The sequence below is a fragment of the Podarcis liolepis genome (genome assembly GCF_965112155.1).
Source record: "Podarcis liolepis genome assembly, chromosome: W".
In the NCBI taxonomy this organism is placed as follows: Eukaryota; Metazoa; Chordata; class Lepidosauria; order Squamata; family Lacertidae; genus Podarcis; species Podarcis liolepis.
In genome coordinates this window covers 18,727,554-18,741,163 of record NC_139568.1, presented here as the reverse complement: position 1 = coordinate 18,741,163, position 13,610 = coordinate 18,727,554, and the positions used below count along the sequence as shown (strand labels likewise).

General features: G+C 38.8%; 1 long non-coding RNA gene across 1 annotated transcript; it reads right to left on the bottom strand.

Annotated features, from left to right (window-relative positions):
* Window positions 1-2,190: 2,190 nt before the first annotated feature.
* On the bottom strand, window positions 2,191-4,747 carry LOC310697733. The gene is made up of 2 exons (XR_014521174.1): window positions 3,040-4,747; window positions 2,191-2,805 (listed from the first exon to the last, which is right to left on the bottom strand). It is a non-coding gene; the product is annotated as an uncharacterized lncRNA (long non-coding RNA).
* Between the last annotated feature and the right edge of the window lie 8,863 nt (window positions 4,748-13,610).

The following is a 13,610-nucleotide window of genomic DNA, read 5'->3' as shown; positions in this document are numbered from 1 at the left end:
CACCATTATTATTCATTTTGGTTTTGGAAATACTAAATCAAGAAATCAGACTGGATCAAGAAATAAACGGAATATCCTTAGGGGAGAAAATATACAAAATAAGGGCATTTGCAGGTGACTTAGTCTTAATGGTGGAAAATCCAAAGGAAAGGAAAGCAAAGGCTCTAGAAAAAATGGAAAACTTTGGAAGGGTTTCAGGTTTTGCTTTGAACAAAGAAAAAACGAAACTAATGGTAAAAAACATGGGAGATCAAGAGATAAAGGAACTGGTAGAAAAATTTGGATTACAAATTGTAAAAAAAGTGAAATATTTAGGAATTCAAATAACAATGAAAAATATAAATTTGTTTGAAGATAATTATAAAAAAATTGGGAAGAAACAAAAAGAGAAATGGAAATTTGGACAAGATTGAATTTAACACTCTGGGGTAGAATTTCGGCTATTAAAATGAATATCTTACAAAAACTCCTGTTCCTTTTTCAAATGAGTCCCATAATAGGTAAAGATGATTGTTTTAAAAAATGGAAAACGGACCTAACAAAGTTTATATGGCAAGGCAAAAAGCCATGGATCAAACACAAATTATTAACCGACATAAAAGAGCGGGGAGGTTTTGGACTCCCAGACCTGAGACTATATTACGATGTGGCATGCTTTACTTGGGTCAGAGATTGGATTAAGTTAGATAATAGTAAAATTCTAGACTTAGAGGGATGGAACAACAGATACGGTTGGCATGCCTATCTAATTTATAACAAAGTGGCAGTACATAAAGAATTTCTAAGCCATGTAATTAAAAATGCATTATACAAGGTCTGGGTGAGACATAGAAGGTTGTTAGAACCGAAAACCCCATGGTGGGTCTCACCGTTAGAAGTAATATTGTTTAAAAAGAAAAATACTATAGGAAGAATGGCGACATACCAGCAGCTCCTAAAGGAGGAACAGGGCCAATTAAAACTAAGACCATACGAAGAGGTGACCCAATACTGTACCACATGGTTACAATAACACCAAATTGCATAAATATTCAATCAGGATAAAGTAATAGAATTTGAAAAAGAAGAATCAAAATTACAAAAAGGATTATTACAAAACTCAAAAAAGAATATATCCAAAATGTATAATTTATTATTAGAATGGGAATTAAAGGATGAAGAAGTAAAAGAAGTTATGACTAAATGGGCATGTGATATAGGATATGTAATTCGGCTGGACCAATGGGAGAAATTATGGAAATATGATATTAAATTCACGGCATGTTATACAATCAAGAAAATTTCATGAAAATGGTGTACCAATGGTACTTAACTCCGGTAAAATTGGCTAAAATTTACAAATTACAATCAAACATTTGTTGGAGATGCAAAAAAGAAATAGGAACAATGTTTCACATGTGGTGGGAATGCCAACCTATTAAACAATTCTGGAATGAAATTTATGAAGAACTCAAAAAGATGTTTAAAATATCTTTCAGTAAAAAACCGGAGGCATTCCTTTTAGGTCTAATCACAAATGATATTCCTGACAATCAAAGGAAAGTATTCCTTTATGCAACAACAGCCGCCAGGATGCTTATAGCAAAAAACTGGAAAGGGAGAAAAATTGTGGGAGTCATAGCCACGGTAAAGGCTTGTAATATTGCAGGGTGCTCTCTCACCTCGGCTGACTAGCACTCTGAGCTTTACAATGTATTGGAATGCATTGACCTTATAAGGAGTTATATTCCCCCCCCCTCTGGGCAGTGTAACCCTATATCGTTTGTGGGTGGGTTAAAGCCAGGTAACGTGAGGTAACGTGAGACATTGGAATGCAGCCATGCGGCTGGAGAGGAACAAAGGGTATATAGTAATAAAAGGACTGGAGGAGAGGAGAAGTCTGAATTGAGCTGCCCTCCGTCCATGGAAATATTGCTGGCCTCTGTGTCTTTATTTTATGCTTAAAAAGCACCATTTGTAACGGCGGGCTCCGACAAGTGGTGCCCCGTGTGAGGCTAACTTAAAAGAAGAGGCTAACTTAAAGAAAAGAGGCAAACTTAAAGAAAACAGTCTGAGGCAGACTAAGAGGATTTTAAAAGAAACCGTGAGAGGTTTTTCTATCCAAGCAGTGGATATCATCGGCTTACCACGCCCAGCAAGGGTTGCACAGCGCTGAAGCATCTTAGGATCCCTGGTGAGTCCGATCCCTTCTCTTCTATTATATTGATTTTTGAAAAATGGGCAGCTCTTTGACTACTCCCCAACAGAAATTTTTAAAAGACTTAAAATTTCTCCTCTCCTCCAACAAATTGGAAGTTCCAGAGGGTGATTTGATACAGCTCATTCTGTGTATTGATGAACATTCTCCCTGGTTTCCTTTGAATGGAACATGTGAATTAAAACATTGGGACAAGATTGGTGAACATTTTCATGAGCTCCCCAACATCAGTGCTCGGATTTTAAATGCATGGTGCAAGGTTCGATATGCTATGGGTTTTTTATCACCAAAAAATATCTCCCTGGCTGCATTGCCAACACAACCTCCAGCTTCCTTAATCCAGCCTGCTGTGTTAGAGTCTGCTGTGTTAGAGTTTGTTCCAATCCTTGCCCTGCCAGCAGAAGCTCCAGACCCCAAACCTCCTTACTACAGTTCCTCACCAGAGGACCCAATCCTGCAAAAATACCGTGGTCTGGCTGGCAATAATCCAAATCTTTCAGAGGCAGGACCAGCTACCCCTTTTCAACGTGCAGTCCTTGCCTGTTCCTTATCTCAGGATACCATGGCATTCCCTGTTATTGTGCCCCCTGCTGGTGCTCCAGCAGGAACTCAAGCCCAGCACCAACCTTTTGACTTTAAAATCTTGAAAGAGCTCCAATTGTCAGTCAGGACAAATGGACTTCAAGCACCATTCACACAGGCTCTTTTGGAAGCCACATTAGCCCAGCTGTTGGTGCCAGATGACATCAAGCTTTTGGCACGTACAGTTTTACCCCCATCAGCTGGTGTATTATTTGCCCATGAATGGGAAATCGCCTGTCGTGGTTATGCTCCTGCTTTACTGCAACAAGCAAGAGGGAATAATCCTAATCTTACCCTCGCAGATGTGATGGATGCTATGATGGGGCGTGGGCCCTTTGCTCAGGCTTCAGCACAAGCCACACTGCTGCAGATCTTATTGAGGGATACTGCTCTTGCTGCTAAACAAACAATGAGAAAAATCCCAGAACCCACCAGTATTCAGTCAAGGTGGGGTTCAATCAGGCAAGAGGCAAGAGAATCATATTCTTCCTTCATGGACAGACTGCATACAGCAGTGAGTCATCAAATTGAAAATCCTGAAGCCAAGCAAATAATTATCAAACAATTGACCTTTGAAAATGCCAAAGAGGATTGTAAGGTTGCGTTACAACTGATAATACACAATCCAGCCACAGATACAGCAGGCATGCTTCGCATTTTTCAGTCTGTTGGTACAGCCACCCACAAGGCTCATTTGCTGGCAGCAGCGCTCAATGAAAACCAGCCTGTAGCCACCAATACAACTTGTTTCCAGTATGGCAAACCAGGCTCACCGATACCCCAGGGTGGGTAGAACAGTGGCCTCTAAAAATCCGCAGCAAGCGGCACCAGCTATTACTGAACAGCTTATTTCTGAACAATTGACTTTTGGCCACATTGAACCATCTTCATCCCACTGGCTCCAGCAGACAGGGAACGGTTTGCTTTTACATTGCCAGTATATCACAATTCGCAGCCCATCCAACGATATCAGTGGATTGTCCTGCCTCAAGGCATGCGGAACTCCCCTACACTTTGTCAACATTTTGTGAGTGAAGCATTGAAACCTTTCCACATGCGCCACCTAGAGGTGCTGCACACAAGCTGCATCTGGCAGTGTTTGCTACACCATTGTTGCCAACAGGAATTTTATATGCTCAGGCGGAACAAGAAGAAGACAATCTGCATTATAGAATGGCTACATCTACCGCACACCCCACCAAAAAACATTTATTCTGTAATTGAATCCACATCAGACATTGTTATCAAAGGATGACCGTTTGACATTTCTGACACAGGTCACCTATGTTTTGGCTACCCCCTTGTCTCTCACACCTCTCCCCTCTGCATTGACCCTTTTCACGGATGGAACAAGAAGTAGGGGAGTAGTGACGTGGGAGGAGGGAGGAAAATGGAAATGTTATTTACCCCTCCACAGTCTTCTGCCCAGTGAGCAGAGCTAGCAGCTCTGATTCTTGCCTTTCAATCCTTTCCTACTCAACCTTTCAATCTTATTGTGGATACTCAGTATGTATATCGCCTTTTTGCTATTTTACCAATATCTTATATAACTCCTTCCTTGGATTCTGACTTGTTTTCCTTGTTTCTTACCCTGCAGGCCTTACTTCAGCATAGAGAGTTCCCTTATTATGTTGCACATCTTCGCTCTCACACATCGCACCCAGGGTATTTAGCAGAGGGCAATGCAAGAGCAGATGCTGCTCTGAGGGACATTTCTGCCTTTTCTCTCTTTTCTGATCCTATACTATGTCATAACACCTTTCACCTTCCTGTGAAAGCATTGGCAAAGCATTTTTCTATTCCCTTGGCCCAAGCAAGGGATATAGTTTCCCAATGTGCTTCTTGTCCTAAATCTCAGCTGGCCATTCCTTTTGATGCTGTCAATCCTAGGGGCACGTCTGCATTGGCGTGTTGGCAGATGGATGTCACACACACACACCTGTGTTGGCTCCACTCTCCAAGGTTCACCTCACGGTGGACACCCCCTCTGGATTCATATGGGCTATACCCATGAGGGGGGAAACAGCTTGGCATGTCATTCAGCACACTATCCGCTGTTTCTCAGTCATGGGTAAACCTGCATGTATCAAAACTGATAATGGTCCAGCTTATATTTCTAAAACATTTTCGGAATTTTGTATGTTGTGGAATGTGAAATTAACTCATGGCATACCATTTAACTCCACAGGCCAAGCTATAGTGAAAAGAGCACACCTGACGTTCAAAACACTATTGCTTAAACAGCTTGGCGGCCGAAGCATACCAACAGCAGATATCCCTTCGGCTGTTCACCAAGTTCTTTTTGTACTTAACTATCCTTTTATATCCACATCTTAGGACCCATACCCCCGCTTAATTGCATTTTAGGAAGGAGGAGGCACTCCCCTGCCCCTTGGTGGTGTACTGACGCTTGCCTGACCCCACATGGAATGGACCTGTCCCGCTGATCACGTGGGGACGAGGGGACGCGGCAGTGGACATCGAGGACAAGCCTTTGTGGGTTCCAACTCGATGCGTGCGGCCATGGCGAGCCTCTTTAACCGCGGATGCGCCTTCCTAACCATTTGCCTTGCCATCCTTTGCTGCACCGTTATACAAGGAAGAGAAGCAGACGACCCAATACAGTTGAAACCACCATATTTCACCTTATCGGCTGGCAAGCAGCTGTCGCCTGAATCCTACTCTGGCTGGCAGCATCCACGGCTCAGCAACTTTCAAACTATAAGAACACCGTTGTTGAATAAGACTTTTAGGGTAGAAAATTATCATAAGATATGGAGGGATAATATTTTTGTACAAGATATGATTATGTTTACCAGTTTATTGCATGCTTCTAAATGTTGGTTATGCCCCTTTTGCGAGTCATTCAGGCATAATGGTTCATGGTGTGCCTGTCAATGAATCTTTTCGATTTACAAATATTATATCCCCTAAGCAATCTTTTTGGCCCCCAGTACACTTGACCCTCCATGAGCCTGCCCCCATTTATTTTCAAATTAAGGAGGGGAAAGAATCATGGGGCATATATCCAAACTGTCAATATACATTGAATTTCACTTTTAATAGCTCTTGTTCTCTTACAGGAACATACAGTGACCAATCTCAGTGCTATAGAAGTGACACCAGTGCATGGCTAATAAACTAGAAAGGAAGTCTACCATGCAGCTTGGAATCAGAATTCTTATATTCTTGGCTTCCGGATGGAAGTTGGCTTCGACATTTCTTGATTTTAGTGATCATTATAGTAGTTATTTGCATTATTTTGTGTTGCTGTATACAATGTATTCCTTCTTTAATTTCTGTATGTACTGCATGGTTCTCCAGTCCGCGGCCCGCTTCCGGTCTCACAAGAGTCTGATTAATTAAATAAAGAAAGAGGGCATGTGGGAGTCATAGCCACGATAAAGGCTTGTAATATTGCAGGGTGCTCCCTGACCTCGGCTGACCAGCACTCTGAGCTTTACAATGTATTGGAATGCATTGACCTTATAAGGAGTTATATCCCCCCCCCCCGGGCAGTGTAACCCTATATCGTTTGTGGGTGGGTTAAAGCCAGGACCGGATGTAGGTAACGTGAGACATTGGAATGCAGCCATGCGGCTGGAGAGGAACAAAGGGTATATAGTAATAAAAGGACTGGAGGAGAGGAGAAGTCTGAATTCAGCTGCCCTCCGTCCATGGAAATATTGCTGGCCTCTGTGTCTTTATTTTATGCTTAAAAAGCACCATTTGTAACGGCGGGCTCCGACAAAAAATTCCATCAGTGAAAGAATGGCAAATTAAATTTTGTGAATACATAAATCTGGCAAGACTCACAGCATTCATAAGGGGACAATCGGACCAGAAATTATTAAAAGAATGGGGATATGCTAAAGAGTATATGAAAAAACATTGTTCTGGAGTAAGTATATCGGTATTTAATGAATGATGCTTTACAGGGTTAAAGAAAAAGAAAAATGGTTTTTTTAAAAAAAAAAAGTACAAAGATGGAAGTAATCTACATTAGACACAACACTACAGTAAGAGTAAATTTTTGAGGTCTTAGAACAAAGGAAGGAAGTCAATATGTGTATATGTATGTAATGACTAGATTAGAATGATGATATGGTTTTCTTCTGTAAATGTGTGCCTTTTCGTTTTTGTTTTGTTTTGTTTCCTCTGCCCCCCCCCCCGTTGTTTTTTTTTGTATGTTCCTTTTTTGTGTGTGTGTTTTTGTATAGTATTATTTTGGATTCAATGTTTGTAATTTTGTTATGATTCTTCATTTAAAATAAATAAAAAATTTTATATATATATATATATATATATATATATATATATATATATATATATATATATATAAAAGATTATTGGTAAAACCAAAGTTAGGGGAAGAATTCATCTCATCTGATGTAAGAAAAAAGAGGGGGGTTGTGTTGTTGTTGTTTAGTCGTTTAGTCATTTATCTCTTGATTCCCTACTTTAGCATTCCAATCCCCTATAATGAGAAGAACATCCTTCTTTGGTGTCACTTCTATAAGGTCTTGTAAGTCTTCATAGAATTGGTCAATTTCAGTTTCTTCAGCACCAGTAGTTGGTGCATAAACTTGGATTACTGTGATGTTAAAAGGTCTGCCTTGGATTCGTATCGAGATCATTCTATCATTTTTGAGATTGCATCCCAGTACAGCTTTCGCCACTCTTTTGTTGACTATGAGGGCCACTCCATTTCTTTTACGGGTTTCTTGCCCACAGTAGTAGATATGATAGTCATCCGAATTGAATTTGCCCATTCCCGTCCATTTTAGTTCACTGATGCCCAGGATGTCAATATTTATTTTTGCCATCTCATTTTTGACCACATCCAACTTACCAAGGTTCATGGTTCTTACATTCCAGGTTCCTATGCAATATTTTTCTTTACAGCATTGGACTTTCCTTTCGCTTCCAGGCATATCTGCAACTGAGCGTCCTTTCGGCTTTGGCCCAGCTGCTTCATCAGCTCTGGATCTACTTGTACTTGTCCTCCGCTCTTCCCCAGTAGCATGTTGGACACCTTCTGACCTGAGGGGCTCATCTTCCAGCGTCATAACTTTTGTATGCCTGTTGTCTTTGTCCATGGAGTTTTCTTGGCAGGGATACTGGAGTGGCTTGCCGGTTCCTCCTCCAGGTGGATCACGTTTGGTCAAAACTCTCCACTATGACCTGTTCAACTTGGGTGCCCTGCTCGGCATAGTTCATAGCTTCTCTGAGTTATTCAAGCCCCTTCGCCACAGCAAGGCAGTGATCCATGAAGGGGTAGGGGGGTTGTAATGTATGTTAAAAGCAAATACGAACCAGAATTGTTATATAAAGATAAAGAGGGGAGGGTTGTAATAGTCAAAATATCACTAGAGCTGGAACCAATTCTGGTGGCGGGAATCTATGGATCAAATAAAAGAAAAACAGAATTCTATGTTAAAGTAAGATAATTATTAATTGAATATATAGATATGAGAATTATTGTGTTAGGGGATTTAAATGGAGTAATGGAACCAGAATTGGACAGATCGCAGAAGAAGAGAGGGGGAAATGAAGCGAAGCTGCCAAAAAGTTTTGTGGAAATGGTAAGGATCTTTGATTTAGTGGATATATGGAGATATAAATATCCTGTCGAAAAGGAGTTCACATATTTCTCAGAACCAAAAAATTCGTATAGTCGAATTGACAGTATATGGATTACTAAGGATATGACAATTAAAGCAGAGAATGCCGAAATATTACCAAAAACACTTACAGATCACAATCCAGTATCATTAACTCTTAAAGGAAAAGAGGAGAAAGGGGGAAAAAGGTGGAGAATGAATGTTTTCCTATTAAAAAACCAAAAAGTAATACAAGGAGCCAGAAAGTTGATGAAGGAATACTTTGAAAACAATTGGAGGAAAGGGACAGTTGTAAAAACAGTGTGGGATGCTGGGAAGGCAGTTGTTAGGGGATATTTCATACAACAAAACTCAATAGCATATAAGAATAAAGAGAAAAAAGAAAAGGGAGCTTTTAGAAGAAATTAAAAGGAAGGAAAAATTGGCCTAGGCAAGCAAAAATAAAGAGAGATTAAATCAAGAAATTAAACTACTGAGAGTAAAATACAATAAAATTATAGAACAGGAGGTAGAACAACAAATCAAATTTTGGAAATATACAAATTCTGAATGGGCAAATAAACCAGGCAAGATCCTTGCCTGGCAATTAAAGAAACAAAGAAATGAAAAATTAATAAATAAGATAAAAGTAGAAGCGAGGACAATAAGGGATATTATTAAAAAAGACTTTGAAAAATATTATTAAAAATTATATCAAAAAGGTGAAGTGTCAATAGAAGAAATAGAGGAATATATAAAGAAAAATAAATTAATAGAGATAGCAGAAGTAGACCATAAATTATTAAATGAACCAATATCAACCGTAGAAATTAAGGAATCAATTCAAAAATTCAAAATAGGGAAATCCCCAGGTCCAGGCGGCATACCAGCAGAATACTATAAAGAAATGTTAAATGAATTAACCGACCCACTAAAAGAAGTAGTAGAAGAAGCAGCGGTAGAGAAGGGGAATATTCCAGACTCTTGGACCCAAGCGTATATAACGCTCCTGCCAAAACAAGGTACAGACTTGGAATCTGTCTCAAATTATAGACCCATTTCGTTCTTAAATTCGGATTATAAAATTTATGCAGGATTATTGGCTAACAGGTTGAAAAAAATAATAGGAAAAATAGTACATAAAAATCAGGCTGGATTTGTGGAAGACAAATAAAGGATAATATTAGAAATATAATAGACATAATGGAATATCTACAAGTAAGAAGAGATAAACAAGCAGCCCTGATTTCAATTGATGCGGAGAAGGCTTTCGATAAAATCTCATGGGAATTTATGAAAAAAGTATTAAAAGAAGTGTGTCTGGGTGAAAAATTCCAAAAAGGTATAAATGCAATATTTAACCAACAGAAAGCAAAAATTATTATTAATGGAGAGTTTGGAGAAGAAATCAATATCTTTAAAGGTACAAGACAAGGATGCCCCCTATCCCCAATGTTATTTATAATAGTATTAGAGGTTCTATTAAAGACAGTAAGGCTGGACAACCAAATAAGAGGAATAGTAGTTGGTGAAAAAGATATACTGTATTTTTCGCTCTATAAGATGCACTTTTTCCCTCCTAAAAAGTAAGACAAAATGTGTGTGTGTCCTATGGAGCGAATACAGGGGGGAGGCAGGCGGGGAAAGCCCCCAAGCTCCGTGCGCTCTTGCTGGCTTTTCCCCAGGAGGGAGAAGGGACTGACTGGCTGCATCAGTCCCTTCTCCCACTTTGTAGAAAAGCCCACAGGAGCCACGCACCCTTTAAAGAGCATGCGGCTTCTGCGGGCTTTTGCGAGAGGTGGGGGAATCCCCCCCACCTCCCAGAAAAGCCAGGAGAAGCCGCGCAGCCCCTTTAAAGAGTGCGCGGCTTCTGCCGGTTTTGCGGGAGGTGGGGGGATCATAGTTTTTTCCTTGATTTCCCCCTCTGAAAACTAGGTGCGCCCTATGGTCAGGTGTGCCCTATGGAGCGAAAAATACGGTAAATTAAGAGCCTTTGCAGATGATGTTATGATCACAACAGAAAATCCCCTACAATGCACACCTAGAATATTGGAATGCATAAACGAATATGGCAGATTAGCAGGATTCAAATTTAACTGTGGGAAAACCAAAATATTAGTGAAAAATATGGAAGAAAAAGATAAAGTGAAATTACAAGAAATTACAGGATTGGAAATTAAAAAGAAAATAAGGTATCTTGGAATAAATCTAACAACAAATACTATAGATTTAAGTAATGAGAACTATGGGAAAACATGGAATGAAATAAAAAAATGATTTGCAAGTATGGGGGAAATTAAATCTTTCCTTACTAGGGAAAATATCGGTAATAAATCTGAACATATTACCAAGGATCATGTTTTTTATTTCAAAGTATCCCAATACTAGGAGGAGATAAATGCTTTAATAATTGGAAAAGAGATTTGGCCAAATTCGTGTGGTCAGGGGGAAAACCAAGAATAAAACACAAAATAATGATAGACAAGAAGGAGAGAGGAGGATTTGGCCTCCCTGACATGGAGTTACCGTATATCATGATGCAGTGGGTCTGACCTGGCTAAAAGAATGGATCAAATTAGATGACTCGGATGTATTGCATTTAGAGGGAGTAGAGATGAGATTTGGATGGCATGCCTATCTAATAGATGAAAAAGTCAAAGTACATAAAGGCTTCCTAGGACATATAGTCAGAAAGTCTATATATAAAATATGGGAGAAATATAAAAGACTCCTAGAACCGAAAACTCCTAGGTGGGCATCGCCGGCAGAAATTGTTGCAGTGAAAAAATTAAATATGAAAGAAAATTGGGCTACCTATAAAATTGTATTAAAGGAAGAAAACGGAGAATTGGAATTAAAGGATTATACAGAAATTAAAGCTCATATTAGTGACTGGTTCCAATATATTCAAATTAAGTATAGATTAGCGAAAGACAAAAAGTTAGGATTTGAAAAAGAAATATCAAAATTCGATACTTAATACAAGAAAAATAAAAAATATATCTAAATTCTATAATCTGATCTTAGAGTGGGAAACAAAGGATGAATTGGTTAAAGCATCCATGATTAAATGGGCGCAAGATATTGGGAAAAATATTATGTTTGAACAATGGGGGAAATTGTGGAAAGAAGATACGAAATTCATTATGTGTTACATATTAAAAGAAAATTACCTCAAAATACAACATAGATGGTATTTAACACCTGAAAGAATAGCAAAAATGAAAAAAAAATTGTAGCAATGTCTGCTGGCGATGCAACACTGGAAAAGGTACTATGATACATGTATGGTGAAATTGTTTAAACATCAAACAATTTTGGGAAGCAATATATAACGAAATGAAAAAAATGTTCAGATATTCATTTAGGAAAACACCAGAAGGTTTTCTATTGGGAATAGCACCAGGAAGTCTAAAGGAAGAAGACAATACATTATATTTACATGCAACAGTAGCCGCAAGGCTATTGATCGCGAAAAATTGGATAAGTGGTATTATACCGACAAAAATAGAGTGGCTTGCCAAATTATTGGAGTACTACAATATATCCAAAACAATGGGAGAAATTGGAAGGATCTCAAAAGCAAAGATAGACAGGGACTGGAAGGTGTTTACAGGATACTTGCAAAACCATATTGAAAAATCAGAACTCCTATTAGAATAAACAAGTTCCATTTTAAACACTGGAATGCTAAATAAGATGGATAACAATGTGTAATAGAAAAAGAAGCATGAAATTAGGTTAAAGGTGTGTGAAAGAAAGTAATAGAAGTGGAAAGAAATTGCAATTGAGTAGATTGGAAGTCTAACACAAAGGTGGGGTGAGGGGTGAGGGGTGGTGGATGGTGATGGGAAAAGGAATTATCTGTGGGACTGAGTGTAGGTATGTTTAAACATTTTTAAGAATTGTATGAAATGTATGTTTGTATATTCACAATATGTGTGTATTAATGCTGAATTATTTTAACAATAAAAACTTTTCCAAAAAAAAAAAGGAATAAAATTTACTGCAAGTTAAGCCCTAAAACAAAACTGGTACAGTGGAAAGTTTTGGAGGAAAGTTCATTTCGAAATGAAAAAATGTAAAAAAAACCTAAATTTGCATTGTACCCCAAAACTATGCCATTGGGAATGACTCCTTCAGCTACTGTATTGTGAAATCATTAGTGGAACTATTTAGTTATATGACCACATCAGTCAGATTGGTGTTGGCTAACATATGGAAATCTGACATATGTCCTGAAGTAGATGCATGGAAAGAGAAACTATCAGAATAGGCAGTAATGGCAAAACTTGCGAATTTAGTAAATAATAGACTCATAGAGGAACATAAAAAAACTTGGAATCTTTATAATTTGTATACAACTTAACAGAACTGTAACAAAATGAACATCTGTATGGATTTGTATAATAGCCCTTAGGTTACAAAAATATTTCCTGTTTAAAAACAGAAGCTTTGTGTGTATATGATAAAAAAAGAAATATATAGGAGAAGAAATCTTGTCGGTCTGATCTAGAAATGAAATCATATTTTTAAATAATTTTTGCTTTAGATTTTTATAATCATATATGGTATTTCTCCAATAGCAAACTACATAGAATTGGAAATAATATTTAGTACACTAACCTTTGTTTAACTCTTGATAAATGTCAGCTTGCTGAGTTATTTTGTACCATTGTGATTCAATGTTATATTTGTGCTCAACAAGGGATACCCACATGACCTGAAGGTGTTGCTGTGCAATGCCAGGTCAATGATTCATAAGATCACTGCCATTCATGACTTGATCATGGATGGAGGACTTGACCTGGCATGTGTAACAGAGACTTGGTTGGATGAAGCAGATGGGCCTGTCCTTGCCGCTGCTTGTCCACCAGGTTTCTCTTATGCACAGCAACCCAGGCCTTGTGGGCGGGGAGGGGGGGTTGCAGTGATTTTTAGGAAGTCATTAGTTTGCACCAGGTGTCCTATTGGGAAGACCCAGTTCTCTGAGTGCATGTTCTGGAAGTTGGGCAATAGGGATTCCTTTTGGTGCACCAACCTCCCCACTGCACCAAGGACTCCCTGCCCGATATGCTTCAGGTTGTGGTGGATGTTGTCCTGGAGACACCTAGTTTGGTTGTCTAGTTCTAGTGATGTGGGTGATCTGACACTAAGTAAAAGTGAAACAAAAGAAGTGCCATGGTCAGATCACTTCCTGGTGCAACTGGACTTCTCCGTAAGCCTTC